This window comes from Rhyacophila brunnea, unplaced genomic scaffold (assembly GCF_057557595.1).
Source record: "Rhyacophila brunnea isolate RB1 unplaced genomic scaffold, BYU_Rbru_1.0 scaffold_1, whole genome shotgun sequence".
Taxonomy (NCBI): domain Eukaryota; kingdom Metazoa; phylum Arthropoda; class Insecta; order Trichoptera; family Rhyacophilidae; genus Rhyacophila; species Rhyacophila brunnea.
The window spans coordinates 15,618,118-15,630,494 of record NW_028232751.1 but is presented as its reverse complement, the minus strand read 5'-3'; the positions used below and the strand labels follow the sequence as shown (position 1 = coordinate 15,630,494).

Here is a 12,377-nt window from a genome sequence, read left to right as displayed (position 1 = left end):
GTACGCCGAATGAAGATTGATATTGCTTAATGAACGGTTACACTTAACTCTAGATTATCACTAATTTTTTTGACAGACTATAATAGGGGTCTGATCAAAAAATTTGTTTATTAAACACTTATCATTAACGTTTACACTTTTATTGGACACGTGGAAATATTTTTTACACTAACGCCATCGTGGGCGAGCTCCGCAGCATCCTGAAGACATCAATTGACACCCGGATAGATTAAAAAAAAAATAAGGTTACGATGATGCCACCAACGTGTAAACCGTACAAAACGGTGCATTTTGTGGGTGTTATAGCCTAGTGTTTTTTTTGGATTGTCTTACTTTATATGAGGTCATTTTTTATTAACAAGGTGGGCCAATAATGAGCATAATCGCTGAACACAATTTTGCCACAAACTGCTATAAATTGCGCGAATCGATTACTGATTATGAAAGTAAATTATGATAATTTCGTAGCATTGATCAAGTCTCTATGTGACTACACGTCATGATGATTGTTATTATAATTAGCTAGATTATACTCATAAGGAAAGGTAACATTGTGTAAGTATAAATAATGCACACAACATATATTGTATTATATAATATACACATTGATGAATAATAAATACATTAGAGCAGTGGTACCAATTTTTTTTAGTTTACACGGGGCAGAGAATTCGAAAATGTAAAAGGCATAATAAAATGATATTAATTAGTTTCGAAAACGATGTGAAAAAACTAAATGAACTAAACGAACGAAACTAAAACACACTAAAAAAATATCATTGACTGCTTAAGAGGTTTACAACTGAATGACGTGTCTTTTAATGCAATTTCATGCTATAATAAGTATAATATGTTTTAAATGAGTAACCTCAATAATCACATTTGAATGGCATTTCACCAGAATGACGCATTTTGTGTAATTTCATATTACGAGATAATATACATGAGTAATTACATTGATCTCATTTAAATGGCTTTTCACTAGAATTAGTTAATGCGAGTTCTTTCAATTGACAGATGTTTAAGATGATTAGTCACATTTAATTGGCTTTTCACCAGAATGAGTCATTTTGTGTATTTTTATATGAGAAGCTTGTATACAAGAGTAATTACACTGGTCACATTTAATGGTTTTTCGCCAGAATTAGTCATTTGGTGTAATTTCTTACTTCTGGATGTAATAGAGAAGTAATTACATTGGTCACATATTAATGTTTTTTTTTTACCAAAATGAGTTAATTTGCGTACTTTCATATGACTAGATGTTTTAGATGAGTAGTCACATTTGGCACATGTAAATGGCTTTTCACCATAATGAGTAATTTTGTGTACTTTCATTTTACTAGATTTTATACGAGAGTATTCACATTAGTGATATTTAAATAGCTTTTACTAGAATGAGTCATTTTGTGCCTCTTCATATCACCAGATCTTATACACGAATAATTACATTGTTCACATTTATATTGCTTTTCATCAGAATGAGTCATTTTGTGTCTTTTCATATCACCAGATCTTATACATGAGTAATTACATTTTTCACATTGAAATAGCTTTTCACCAGAATGAATCATTTTGTGTATTTTTATTGCACCAGGTTGAATACAAGAGTAATCACATTGATCACATTTAAATGGTTTTTCACCAGAATGAGTCGATTTGTGTACTTTCATATGACTATATGTTTTAGATGAGTAGTCACATTTGGCACATTTAAATGGCTTTTCACCAGAATGAGTCATTTTGTGTATTTTCATACTTCTGGATGTAATAGATGAGTAATTACAATGGACACATTTAAATGGCTTTTCACCAGAATGGATCATTTTGTGCCTTTTCATCTTGACGGATGTAATACATGAGTAATTACATTGGTCGCATTTAAATGGCCTTTCACCAGAATGAGTCATTTTGTGTAATTTCATATTACTAGATAGTATACAAGAGTAATTACATTGGTCACATATGAATGGCTTTTCACCGGAATGAGTCATTTTGTGGCTTTTCATAGAACTGGATGTAATACAAGAGTAATTACATTGGTCACAGCTAAATGGCTTTTCACCAGAATGGTTCATTTTGTGTAATTTCATCTGACTAGATGTTTTACAAGAGTAATTACACTGTACACATTTAATTGGCTTTTCCTCAGAATGATTAATTAGGTTAAGATTTTGATTGCTAAGATTAGATCGAATGCTCTTGTAATCTTCTGTTTTATCCGTTATTGATTTTTTATGACACGCTTTATGAAGCTTCAATAGAGACAGCGATGAGAAAAAATCAAAACAAAAACTGCAAACAAAATTTTTGTTATTAAATGATTTTTTGTCTAACTTTATAACGGCTACTAACGATGCGGGATCTTTGACGTTAGATTGTATTTGCTGACGTACAGCAGTGCGACTAACTATATTAGTAATTGGTTCATATACGCCCAATTCTTTCTTAATGTGTTGATTGTCAATCTGTATTTCATCGTATGGCTCCTGTACTTCTAACATCCTCTCTGGTAATCCGACACTAGCGGAATACGTCATGGCAGTGGTTGCAGGTATCAACTAAAACAACGTGGAGTATATTGCATTAATAAGAAGACAAACAACATAGTTATTTCAGATAATAATATTTAAAAAATAAAACATCTTCAGGATATGTAGGATCTTTCATACAGGGAGGAAAGAATTTTCAGAAAGAAATGGTGTGTTGATAAGATATCAATATGTTTATTTCAAGTAAATACGCGTGGATCCTAAATATATTATTTCAGACGATTGCTTATATTCCCGACACTACATATTTTTGGCTTCAGCTTTCTAAGGTATGCGTAAGATCTAAAGATAGCACTTATACGGAATCTGACTACATATTGTATTCGCTTGACTTTATTTATGGTGATTAATAATAAAACACGTCTCCCATATATGTTTATCGAAGAATTGCAATCCTATGTATATTCGCTGACGACTTACATAACTTTAACAGCATACTTGTACTTCTTCTTGAGTGACAGTCATACTAACTGATTGTTTAAAATTTATTGGAATATTGTGTAATTATTTGTTTTAAAGGTAGGCAATATGAACAAGAGCAACCGGGTTGAGGATTTTAATGTATGCATCGGGATTTTATGTCATGAATATATTCGTCGTTAAAATCAACTTCCTGGAAATATGAATACGATTTTATAGTGGAAGGCTTTTGGGAATAACAATGACTTATGTATAGATTTAAAAATTTAAAAAAAAACAATTGCTATTTGTTGAAGCACCCCCTACAGTCGGTTTAAATATGACTTAGCAAACGAGAAGTGTTACTTATATACAGGCTGTTCCTATGCCTATAGTTACCAAATTCCATATTACCAGATGCTTGCGGGGAAATGCCGAATGTTGCATGGAAATAAAGACGTTTGAAGTATTTTAAGATCCGGTGTACTTAGCTTAGATTAGCTGATGATATACCTGAATTGCTAGATTGCATTCCGAATGAGAGCAACCGGACTGTGAATCCTCATGAATGCTTTGGCTTATTGTGTCTTCAACATACTTCTCTTTGAAATCGACACCCGGAAAATTAATATCAGATTGTTTAGTGGCCTTCTGAAAAAAAGATAAATTTATAACTACATTTTAAAATAAAACAAATCGCCTATTTGATAAGGGTGCGGCCTACTATCGGTATCGGCAAATCTGGGAGATTGTTCTAGAACGAACATCATGTGCAGCCCTTTATTTCGGCTGCACCCACCGCGTAAAGCATGTGCAAGGTGTAAGTAGGTACTGCAAGTTGTAAGAAAAGGGTGACAACTGAGGGGTAGGTACATCCAGTATAGGGGAGCAAGGGGGAATTGGAGCCTACTAAGGAAATTGTTGAAAAAAAGTAACAAAATGTTCTAATCGTTTATTATTAAGACTTGAAATGATTCCTTTGGTTACATAGTAATAATATTACTGCAATTTCCACTCAACAATTCTATAACTAAGGTACAAAAAAACGTTTTCCCAAAAAACACATTTGGCTCCAATTACCCCACATGTAGGGTAATGAGAGCCAAAAATTTACCAAATATGTAATGGGAGCTTCATATTTTAATATGCTTACAAACACTTATACACATTATAACAGACATGTATTCCGGATGCCGCCAAAGAGTGCGGCACTTCGTACCCTTGTGGCACAGCCTCAAGGGTTCCGTCGCCGTGGCCGGCCCTCCCTCACCCTGCAGCGATGCTACAAAAGCGACCTACGTGCTGCAGGTCTGACATGGCGGGAGGCACAGGAGTTGGCGATGGACCGAGGGAAGTGGCGCCAACTTGTGCTTGCCCTATGCCCCAATGTTGGGACGTGACAGGGTGAAAGAAGAAGAAGAAGAAGGTACAATAAAATGTTAAATATTTACTAATGTAATTCAACAAAAATATGCTCTAGTACTAAAAATATCAAAAGAATCAACACGTCATGTTATGAAACTAAGCAAAAAACACAAATATAATCTTTCTGGTTTCGGAGGGCATTTTCCAACGAAGTCACCGTCCAACCAGCCTTAAAAATCGTCAGCTTTCTATTTCTGGGCATCTGGAACAATTAAAATCTTTTCTACTAGTAAAATTGGTGTGAAATTTATATAGGGGTAATGGGAGCCACCTAGGCTCCAATTACCCGAATGTCAACCACTTTGAAGGTTGATAAATAACGCAACCAAACCATTTTAAACCTTGATTGTGAAACTACTAAACAAAAATACATGTATCTGGCTATACAATGGACACAAAATATGATAAAATAAGTAAAATTTTCAGTCGGAAGCCAACAGCGGTGGAGTGAGGTTGTACAACTTCGCTTGCGTATTCGGGACGCTATTCGCATGGTTACTCGCGAACGGTTATAAATACGGGATACAACAAAAATAATATTGTTTGTAAATGAATTTGACAATAAACTCAACATGTGTGGTCCCATGTGATTTTGACAATCGGTGCCAGTGCTTGAGAAAAAGTGAAAAATATTTATTGTTGCACGGATAGTGCACTTTGTGCGGGGAGTGCGTCAAACGCTGTGAAGCGAGGGGTTGTCCACACTGTTTTTTGTTCACACTGTTGCGCGAATTCCAAGACCGCGTGAACGGCAAAAGCAATAAAATGGAAAACACCACGATGGAAGTGAATGAAACCAAAAAAACGAAGAAGAAAAGAAACGATGATGAAGAGGAAGTGGTTGGAGAAAAAGAAGAAGAATGGCAGACGGTGACCTCTGGAAAAAAACCCAGAAGAGACTCTGGGGTCACTCCAAAGGGAAACCAAAACATCGTCATGATAGCGACGGGAAGTAAAATTCCATTAAAATTGAAAATAGCGCAGATGCTGCATAAGGCAGGAGTAAAAGTACAGAAAATTTACAATAAAAATTTAAAGACGTACATCCAAGTAGAAGACGAAAAAGAAGCAGATAAAGTGAAACAAGCTGGAGAACTCAAAGATCTCGGTTTTGTGACCAAAGAGAATGACTCCTGCTCTTATGGAGTAATAAGAAAAGTCGATATTGATATGGACCTCCAAGAACTGCAAATGGAAATCAAAAGTGATGCAAAAGTAATCAACCTTAAGAGGTTGACAAGAAAAGGTGATACAGGAGAGCTGACAAAGACCTCGTCAGTCAGTATTAAATTTGGGGAGAAAATATTGCCGAGAACAATTTACATATATGGAGTCTCTTTTGCTGTAGAACCGTATGTATTCAGGGTTATGCAATGCTACACATGCTGGCGATATGGGCATATCGCGAACAATTGCGGACGTACAGTAGAAACGTGCCCTAAGTGTGGTGAAAACCACAAAACCTGCGAAAAAAATGAGGAAATTACGTGCATCAATTGCAAAGGTAACCACGCGGCAAACAGCCAAAAATGCCCAAAGTGGCAAGAGGAAAAGAATTGCAAAGAAGCAATGAAAAAAATGAACATACCTTTCAAGGAAGCAAAAAAAAATATGTTAAATAATAGCTATGCTGACATATTAAAACAAAAAAAAATCGTAGAAAGAGATGAAAGCGAAACAATTCAAAAAACTAAGGAAAACAAAAAGAAAGAAGAAGCGGTGGTAGAAGCTTCAGGCTCAACAATAATATCTACAGGTAGTAGCGTAAAGCCTACAAAAAATAAGAAAACAGAAAAGAAGACAGAGGTTAACGCGATGGGAGAAATTATGAAAGTCTTGCTGAAAGGGGGAGACTGGCAGCAGATCATTAAACAACTAATAATTAAAGCAGTGGACTGGGTATGCAAACAATTCAAAGAAGGACACTTAAAGGAAATTCTAGGGAAATTAGGATTTTACAATGGAATGCCAGAAGTATGAAGCAAAAAAAGGATGATATAGAACTCTACTTAATAAGACAAAAAATTTCAATAGCATTAATCTCAGAGACTTGGCTGAGGTCTGAATTAGACTATCTGAAATTCAATGATTACACGATGTATCGAAAATACAGAAGGGATGGATACGGAGGAGAGCGATTCTGGTGCATAAAACACTGGCGTCTAAAGAAGAAAGAAAGAAAGATGGAAGAGCTAGACAAAATAATTATAAAGCCATTTAACAGAATAGGAGTGAGGACCTGATCGAAGGATCCCCTTCTAGAAGAGAAGAGGCGATATGACAGCGAGTCGCAGTCAAAGCCTCGGTAAAATCACAAAAAAAAAAAAAAAAAAGTAAAATTTTAAGTACTTACGTTGATGTTTATGTATTGTAAATTGATATAAGCACCTAGCCCAAAATACACTTCCACTCGCCACGCGGGTGCACGTGCCACTAAGCAGCCGACAGTGATCGACGGGCTTAGCCGACGATTGAAGAAGATATTTTGGTTATTTCCGAGTCATTTTAGTGTTAGATGGTACCTGTTTTGCAGTCGCTCCCATTACCCGCAAGCTCCCATTACCCCACGCTCCCCTACATGGGATTCAGAATGGCCAAAACGATGGGAGTTAAAAACCATAGCACACAAAATGTCCGTAGGTACTGAGACATTCAACGGTGATCAAGCAGTTTATTTTGTTTTTATTAATAAAACATCGGCTTTCATTTATTCACGTTGTAGAATCAAGACAGATAGTAAATCAATGGGATATAAAACGGTTGGACTTGAGCAGTTATATTTTGTTATCTGATCACTTTAACAAGAGTGGTGATGCATTGTTAAAAGAACATTGTCTTCCCCCACCTTATTTTAACACTCCTTCATTGCTATCCGATTACTTTACGCAGTGCGCTATACGAGAAGTATACGAAGTAAATAATGATCTAGTAGTTTTTTAAATTGTTGTAGGACAGACAAAAAAACTATAAAAACTATTAAGTATATTTTTTAAATTAATAAAATTTCAGGAAATAGTAAAACCGTGACTAAAAACCAAATATATCGAAATCATCAACACTTAATTGTATAAGGTATTAGTATTGGCCCACGAAGGCCGAGCGGTAAAGTGTCGGCCAATAATATCGTGGAACCCAGGTATGACTCCTGGGTCTGGCAAATACACATTTTTTAAATTTCTGTTTATAGTCAGAGACAGGTTGATTAAGTGGATAACATCCATTTCTCGTAAAAAAATCTATTAATATAAACTTCTACTTTGTGGAGGCACAATATGATCCTATTATGATCGGACATGGTCGAAAGAAAGAAATTAGTATTCGAAGATTTTGTCGTCACTGGCATTACTGATTAGCAGTGGCGAAGACTCCATACTAGGCGATTATTTAAAGCCTACCTTCTTAAGAAAAATATTTTTAATTGCATATTGACATATTTATATACTTAATCACTTCATTATTTTATGTTATATAAAAATAATTTATTTTGCCAACGAGATCGCATATGTAGGAATGTATTACAGTATTACACAGTTTACAAAACAACTGCAAAGGTATTAAAAAAACCACAGCGCGCCGCGCCGTAAATTAAATAATAAATGCCGCGACTTCTCGACGTAAATAAATTTCCGATTATGTTTGGAATAATTCTGATTTTTTTTTGTATGGACTTTACGTCTCGTAACCTCAGCAAGTCTGCTGATTTGTACGAAATGAGGCAAGCTCCTTTCGCAGAGCCTAAAACATTCGCGCATAATATTGTTGTCACGACTGCGCACTTTGTCCAAAATCATTAATAATTAGATAATTTAAAAAATAATTTCAACGGCGTTTAATCGAATATTAATAAATAAGTAAGTATAGATTGTTTTTAAAAATAAAAATAAATTTTATCTAATGATTTTTGATGGGTATACATGTTTTGAAAAATACGTAATTTAAACACATCGCTCATTTTTATGTCGTCAATGAGTTTTTGAAGTTTCATTGAATTAGTGTGTCGTTATCATTTATTAGTGTGTGCCTATTCATTAGTAGTAAATATCGTACTATTCTCGTAAGTATACCTGACAAGTGTGCTCTTTTTATCATATCTCCACAGCCTACCTCTTTCCAAAAGTCACCCTTCGCCACTGCTGATTAGTCATGTATTCGAGTGTTGTCAGTTCATTCCATCTCTGACATGGTCAGTATTTTTGTCAGTAGGTATTTAAAATACAAAGTACCCACCCGATTCACTCGCTCTGAATGAGAACAACCTTGTTGCGGATGTTCATAATGGAATGGGTATTTTATGTCTTCAATAAACTCAGTCTTGATGTCAATTAGCTGAGTGTCTGACTTCAATGTTATTATTGTCGGGTCTGTAACAATATTCTGAAAAACAAAATATTATGTTATAAAATCAAGAATATTTTTAAGAAAACCGACAATACGTGTGAAGCTCGACCACACACTTGAGGGTCTCAGCTCTTACACTCTGCAAAGTGGACATGTCTGTCGTTATCCAACGCTAAACTTCAAAAAGAACGAATATCTGTCGTAATCTAATAAGAATGAGTATTTTAAAATATATTGATAACAAGCATATTGCAAATATATACAAATCTACGATAATATTTGAATTGTCAATGTCAATTATTCATAACTAGTATAAATTAATTTGAAATAAAACAAAATATTATTATGAATATAATTGGAGGAAACTTGTCGATACTCAATTATGTCAGCCAATTCAGTTGCTATTACCCTCTAAACAGTGTCTCCCAAACTTTTTTACTTCACACGGCACACTGGTGAATGGGATTTGTTTGGCGGCAAGGAAATATATCTTATTCATATGAATAAAGGATATCTTGTATAGGTAACAATTTTTTTTAATTTAATATTTTTTATCAACATAATATATGTACATAAGTGGTAATAATTTTATTATTGAGAAGGATGCAATTCATTTTTAGAAAAAAATCTGTCAAAACGCTGCTGTAAATTAGATAAACAAATACGTTACTCCTTATCTACAATCTGTTCCCACTCTCGTTTCTTTGATTTCTAGTCCATGAGCGCTGAAAAACCAAATTCGCAAAGAAACATACGGCGATCAAAACGGCAACAGAGATTTAATTGATGTTGTAGATAAACGATGTTATTGGCTCCAAAACCGTATCCAAAATGCTGATAACTCTAGCTCAGAAAATGGCTTAGTGCAGAAGGTCGTTTTTTAGATCTATTAAAATTTCCTACTCTGCTAGTGTCAGGTGTGTACCATCAAACCTTGCGTATGGATTGATGACCAACTGGTACATTCGATAATCAAGCGATGTAAAATACTTGGAAAATGATGCACAAATGAGTTCTATTATCATCCGCACTTCTGCCTAAATTTTAAATTTGTTTGAGGAAGCTTCTACATACACCTGGGAAGCGATCAAGCTTTGAGAGTTGAGTGTTGGAGTGTTGATAAGCAAATCATACAAAAAGGAACCGAGATGTTTTTTTTTCAGATAATATAAAACCATTCGTTTTGATGACATGGAATTCTTTATTCTCTTATTCTCATTTTTTTAGGTTTCAATAAGAATTTGTCCATCTTAACCATTTAAAAAAGGTTTTTTTTATTCAAAAACTGGGTGAACTTTATTATTGCAGAAGATGATATACCTAATATTTATGTATTATATTAGCATAATGGACCGTGATATACTAAACTAAACACTAACAGTTTGTGTTAAAACGAATCAAAATTTATCTCACAAAAATGGACTGACTGAATAGAAAAAACTGAATAGGCATTATTTTAAATGAACAGTTTTGAGGCTTCTTCCTTCGCGGCACACAGTTTGGCAGACACTGCTCTAGAATAAGAATACTCAATATTAATTTAAAAAGAAATGATCCGACAATTCATTTCGTCGCTTGTGTTATTAGTGTTTGTGAAAACGGGCCTTAGAAAAAAAAATGAATCAAGTTTCAAATTCGTTGCATTTATTATCATTTGGTGCACTGTCGAGAACATGTAATTTGTTTTAGTTCGTTTATCCGGAGTCCCATGTTTACAGCAGCTGACTTTATTTTATGGGAATAAATGCTTTGTTTATGGGCAATGATATCAATAACAATAACAATGTTAGGTGTATAATCAACTGTTAAAAAATACACATAGTTATAGCCAGACAGTGTTAGCAGCAAAATTAACTGGGGTTATACAGGTGATGTAGGCCGCTCGGGACTATGTCGCAATTTGCACGTCGTTTTTATTAAACAAAATACATACACTGTTAATTACGCCAGATGACACACATCTTAAAACAAACAATACTACGACGTACAACAATCCGTGATGAAAAACTAACCTCAAAAGTGTATCCGGCCTCGTCGGTGACCTCTTGCTTTATGTAGGTAAGCAGCTGGCTGTTTGAATCATGATTCACAGGTACCTCAAACCAATGCTTCCCTTCTGCAACAGGTTCGGAGTCTTCTTGTTCGCGTTTAATATCCATTTTATGCATGCAATTATTGGTCTCCGAGTAAGTTTATCGTGACACACAGAACGTAACAACCGTGACGTGCGTAGCATTTCGCTATAGACAAAAATAGGTAACCGTGTTGCCACTTTTGCAATATTATAAAAATTAAATACAATACTAAACACCCTGGATACATTTACCTGGATCACCCAATAATAAAACTCCAACTTTTTTTGGGTGCGTTCGTTTGTGCATCGCTAGGTACTGCACATTAATTTGTGCACGCACATTAAGGGGATTATTCGAATTTCAATTTGGGTGTCCCAGTTAAATGCTGGATACTTGTGTCACTAAACTTGGGTTTTTTATTAAATTAATTATTGTAAACACTTATGCGTTGGTATTGAACGTTAGTTTATGATTTTGTTTGCTTTTTCACTTATATTCAGTGCGCTATTTAATTTTTAAGTTTGTATGTAAAACCTGACTGCGTGGGTTTAAAAAAAAATTGTTAGTGAAATCTCTTGTCGAATAGCTAGTGTGCGATTCTGCATACTTTGTTATTTTTTTCTCATATAGTGCGTGAGTTATTAGATATTAAATATTTGATTTACGTTAAGTAGAACCACCCAACAAACTTTTTAAATTTTTTATTAGGTCATCAATTTGTATATTATTGGTTTACGTTTGTGCACGTGCTTTTTTTGTTTTCGAGATTATATCGTGAGAGATATTATTTTTTAAATTTAGTGACTTGATACTTGAACCATTAAATTAGCCTTACAATTGTTTTGTTAAATGCATACGATTATGTATATTTATTTAAACTTTTAACACGTTTTTATTAATTTTTATCTCTTATATTAGGCTAGTAATTTTATTTTGAGTGGCCGTCAAGTTTTAACACCAAAAATTTTTTTTTCACATTTTTAAATGCACACCTTTGAATAATTTAATAACGTGATTTTTCATGAAGTTTTTATTGTTTTTCCAATTAAATTACGCGAAAAATTCGCATTTATCCATTTTCCCTAAGTACCTCGTCAAAATATCCCGAACACAAACAACCGCATCCGTTTGGAACGTCCAGTCAAAAGAGTCTACACAAAATAGCCAAAACGGTGTAATGCTCACTAGATATATCGTTTTATAATAAATTACCTTAAAATTGATATTTTGATTTTGATGAAAAAAAATCACGTGCACAAACGTAAACCAATAATATACAAATTGATGACCTAATAAAAAATTAAAAAAGTTTGTTGGGTGGTTCTACTTAACGTAAATCAAATATTTAATATCTAATAACTCACGCACTATATGAGAAAAAATAACAAAGTATGCAGAATCGCACACTAGCTATTCGACAAGAGATTTCACTAACAATTTTTTTTAAGCCCACGCAGTCAGGTTTTACATACAAACTTAAAAATTAAATAGCGCACTGAATATACCTAGGTGAAAAAGCAAAACAAAATCATAAACTAACGTTCAATACCAAAGCACAAGTGTTTACAATAAATAATTTAATAAAAAA

General features: G+C 34.1%; 1 long non-coding RNA gene across 1 annotated transcript; it reads right to left on the bottom strand.

Annotated features, from left to right (window-relative positions):
• Positions 1-289: 289 nt before the first annotated feature.
• LOC147079510 (uncharacterized) lies at positions 290-10,968 on the bottom strand. The gene is made up of 4 exons (XR_015069893.1): positions 10,727-10,968; positions 8,604-8,750; positions 3,465-3,602; positions 290-2,561 (listed from the first exon to the last, which is right to left on the bottom strand). It is a non-coding gene; the product is annotated as an uncharacterized LOC147079510 (long non-coding RNA).
• Positions 10,969-12,377: the final 1,409 nt, after the last annotated feature.